The sequence below is a fragment of the Phascolarctos cinereus genome, unplaced genomic scaffold (assembly GCF_003287225.1).
Source record: "Phascolarctos cinereus isolate Bilbo 61053 unplaced genomic scaffold, phaCin_HiC Scaffold_4;HRSCAF=312, whole genome shotgun sequence".
Classification (NCBI taxonomy): domain Eukaryota; kingdom Metazoa; phylum Chordata; class Mammalia; order Diprotodontia; family Phascolarctidae; genus Phascolarctos; species Phascolarctos cinereus.
Genome location: NW_027555847.1, coordinates 277,477,951 through 277,482,591, shown reverse-complemented (window position 1 = coordinate 277,482,591; position 4,641 = coordinate 277,477,951). Strand labels below are relative to the sequence as shown.

Here is a 4,641-nt window from a genome sequence, read left to right as displayed (position 1 = left end):
AGATCTGGGCATCATCTGAAGAGAGACCTTTATTGAATCCATGGAAGTTGATAAGATCAACAGATGAAATTGCATAGGAGGGGAAGAGAAGAGGACCCAAGAAAGAGCCTTGTGGGACATTCAGAGTTAGTAGCTATGACTGAATAAGTGTACTAAGAAGAGAGTGATTGACAGTGTCAGAGGCTGGGAATTGAGAGAAGGCCATTAGATTTGGAAATTAAGAGATCACTGACAACTTTGGGGAGAGCAGTTTCAGTTAAATAATGATATCAGAAGCCAGACTGTAGAGATTTAAGAAAAAAGGAAAGGAAGTGGTGGTGTCTGTTGTAGATGACTTCCTCAAAGAGTTTGTTTACAAAATCAAGGGGTAATATGGTATGATTGCTAATGGGAATGGATAGATCAAATGAGAGGTTTTATTTTATTTTATTTTTTTGTGGATAGAGGAACCATGTGCATGTTTGTAGGCAGTAGGGATGTTAGAAGGAGCAATCTGCTGGAGAAAATTGGGATGGAATGAGATCATGTGCAGATTTGGCAAAGAGAAGAGCTACTCCATCATGTGAGACAAGAGCAAAGGATGAGATTATGGCAGAAGACATCCATCTTGGTGAATGCTCTCTATGAGTGGTCTCATTTTTGTCCATTAAAATATGGGGCAAGGTTCTCAGGTGAGAGGGTAGGGTAAGAGAGATGCATGGGATTTTTGAGAATGGATGGAAAGGTTTTGGAATATCTACTGTTGTGACTGGAATAGTGAATTAATTAAGGAAGTATAAAAGGATTCCCATGTATCAGTGAGGACCCAGTTGAGATTATGTAACATAAATTAATAGTGGGCTCAATTAGCGTGGTTTCATGATTTTCTCTAGATTTATTCTGGAATGTCTCTGTATCTACTTCCCTGCCTGGTTTTCTCAGTTCCACAGAACAAAATACCCCCTGGTATCTCTTCCCTCTTCTTATCTTCCTCCTTTTGTGTGTTGTCTTCCCTCATTAGATTGTAAGATCCTTGAGGTTAGAGATTGTCTTTCTTTTTACTAATTTTATCCCCAACACTTAACATAGATCCTGGAACACACTAGGCATTTAATAAATGTTTATTGGATTGGATTGAATATGTGTAGGAGTGAAGCCAGTAGATGATGGTAATGATCCAAGGTTGAGACTCAATCCAGGATAGATGATCTGACAAGCCCGGGTGCCTAGATTCAGCCCTAGGGGGACTTTGGGCTTGGAATTTTGTGGGAATATGTTACATAGAAATTTAGTCAAACTGTGAAGCTAATTCTTCTCCCTTCCCCAGAGACTCAGGTGCTATGTTGGCAGGAAATGTTTGTATATTTGTTATTTTTATACCCTTGAAGTAAATACTACTTTGTAATAGGCAATCTACTAAAGGATTAAGTATAGCTGAACTGCAGGGTGCTCCTATTTTTTTAATTTAATTTATTTTAGTTCTGAATTTTCTCCCTTCTACTTCTCCTCCCCCATTGTTTTTCAGTTGTTCAGTCACATCTGACTCCTCATGACCCCATTTGGGGTTTTCTTAGCAAAGATACTGGAGTAGTCTGCCAGTTCCTTTTCCAGTATATTTTACAGATGAGGAAATTGAGACAAACAGGATTAAGTGACTTGCCCTGTGTCTAAAGCAAGATTTGAACTCATGAAGAGGAGTCTTCCTGACTCCAGGCCTGGCACTTTATCCACTGGACCACCTAGCTGCTGTTCCAGGATTTGTTTTGGGGTGCTATTTTATGGTTGTTTGGAGGTGACTATGGCAGTTACAGTGATTTACTGGTTACTCTGCCATCTTGGCCCCCAGAAACTGGAAAAGTGTCCATCTTGAGACTATCTTTTGCTTCCTTTTGTATTGCAAGTACTTAGCACAGTGTCTGGCACATAGCAGGTGCTTAATAAATGTTTATTGATTGATCAATTGGTCATCATTTCTTAAAGCAAAATAATATTCTATCACATTCATATACCACAACACATTCAGCCATTCTCTGATTGATGGGTGGCCTCTCAGTTTTTAATTCATTGCCACCACAAAAATAGTTGCTATAAATACGTAAATATTTTTATACATTTGTATCCTCTTACTCTTTTTAAAAAATCTCTTTAGGGCATAGTCCTAATAGCAGGATTTCTAGTCAAAAAGATGCAGTTTAAGAGATTTTAAGGTGTACTTCCGAATTGCTTTCCAGAATTGCTGGACTAGTTCAACCAACAATGCACATGTGTACCTTTTTTTCCCCACATCCCCTCTAGTATTTGTCATTTTAACCAATCTGATGGGTATGAAATGATACCTCAGAGTTATTTTAATTTGCAGTTCTGTAATAATTAGTGATTTAAGGCGTTTTATATTGCTATTTGATTTCTCCCTTAAAAACTGTCCAGTTATATCCTTTGATCACTTTTAAGTCTGAAAATTGCTATAATCCTTATAAATTTGACTTGGTTTTATACACACACACACACACACACACACACACACACACATATATTAGAAGCTTTATCAAAGAAAAAAATGAAATTCATAAATTTTAGTATTCTACTTATGATAGGGCTGTACCAATCTTCTTTGTTTTGTTCTAATTTTAGTATATGTGCTACTGAAGTGAGCACTATAACCTTATTTTTATAGCATAACATTATTTACTCTATAGTCAGCTCCAGGTCTTGTTTTAATTAACTGTATAGAGTTTTGTCCACCTTTGCTGCAAAATATAAAATCAATCTGATTTCTATATTGACATGGTGATGTTCATGTGTAAAGTCACATGAACTTTTGGGTTGTTGAAAAAGAATTTTTGCTAAGACCAGCAAGTTATCTTGACCAAACTCTATTAGTTTCTGCCCTGCTTCATTTTGTACTCCAAGGCCAAACTTGCCTGTTATTTCAATTATCTTTTGATTTCCTCCTTTAGCATTCCAATCCCCTATGATGAATGTGACATCCTTTTTGGTTTTATTTCTAGAAGATGTTCTAGGTCTTCATAAAACTGAGCAATTTTGCTTCTTCCACATCAGTGGTTGGATCATAGACTTGCATTACTGTGATGTTGAATGGTTTGCCTTGGATTCAAATAGATATCATTTGGTCATTATTGAAATTATACTCCAGTATTTGCTTTCTCACCCTTTAACTGACTATGAGGGCTGCTCCATTTCTTCAAGGGCATTTTTGCCCACAGTAGTGGGCACCTGAATTACACTCACCCATGCATGTCTATGTAAGTTTATTGACATCCAAGAGGCTGATGTTTAATCTTTCCATCTATTATTTGACCACACCCAGTTTACCTTGGTTCATAGATCTTACATTCCAGGTTCCTTTGCAATATTGATCTTTACAGCATTGAACTTTCTTTTTATCACTAGATGCATCCACATCTGAGCTTCCTTTTGGCTTTGGCTGGATCAAAAGCCAGAATTAAGGTTGCTGGGAGAAATATCAACAATCTGAGATATGTAGATGATACCCTATAATGGCAGAAAGTGAAAAAGAATAAAGAAGCCTCTTGATAAGGATGAAAGAGGAGAATGTAAAAGCTGGCTTGAAGTTTAACATAAAAAAAATCTTGGCAATTGGTCTTATAACTTCCTGGCAAATAGAGGGCGAAGAAAATGGAAGCAGTATCAGATTTTATACTATTGTGCTCAAAGATCACTGCAGATGATGACTACTGCCATGAAATTAAAAGACACTTGCTTCTTGGAAGGAAAGTTATGGCAAATCTAGACAGCATACTAAAAAGCAGAGACATCACCTTGCTGACAAGGGTCAGTATAGTCAAGGCTATGTTGTTTTTTTTTCCCCAGTAGAATTGTATGGTTGTGGCAGTTGGAATATAAGGAAAACTGAGTACTGCAGAATAGAAATTTTGATTATGTTGATGGAGAAGTCTTTTGAGAGTCCCTCAGACAGAAAGGAGATCAAATCAATCAATATTTTAAAAACTGAATTCAGACTATTCATTGGAATGTCAAATACTGAAGCTGAAGCTTAAATACTCTGGCCACATAATGAGAAGACAAGATTGATTGAAAAAGACCCTGGTGTTGGGAAAGATTGAGGGCAAAAGGAAAAGGGGATGACAGAGGATGAGATGGATAGATGGTGTCATAGAGACAACAAATATGAACTTGAACAGACTTAGAGAGATACTGGAGGACAGAAGGGCATAGCATGCTATGATCCATGATGTCACAAAGAGTCAGACACAACTTAACAACTGAATAACAATATCTACTTTACATCTATATGCCGCCATTCATGCCATTTCTCAACTGATGGATTTCCCTTTAATTTCTAGCTTTTTATCACCATAAAAAGTGTTGATTAAAAGTTTTTGAGATATATATATATATATATATATATATATATATATATATATATAAAACCATTTTCTGATTTCTTTGCTCTCTTTTGGTATTTTCCTAGCAGTGGTATAACTGGGACCAAGGGTGTGCACTGTTTTTAGTAACTGTGTAATGAAAAATTGTTGTCCATAATGGCCATACACAGTTCCAACAATGTTCATCAAAGTATCTCTTTTCTCATAGACCCTGCAACATTTTATTTCCTTTTCTTTATTTTTATTCTTATCTAGTTTATGTTTTTCTCTTTTT

At 36.4% G+C, this 4,641-nt stretch overlaps 1 non-coding gene across 1 annotated transcript; it reads right to left on the bottom strand.

Annotated features, from left to right (window-relative positions):
- Window positions 1-2,527: 2,527 nt before the first annotated feature.
- Window positions 2,528-2,634, bottom strand: LOC144457286 (U6 spliceosomal RNA). The gene has a single exon (XR_013486604.1). It is a non-coding gene; the product is annotated as a U6 spliceosomal RNA (small nuclear RNA).
- Between the last annotated feature and the right edge of the window lie 2,007 nt (window positions 2,635-4,641).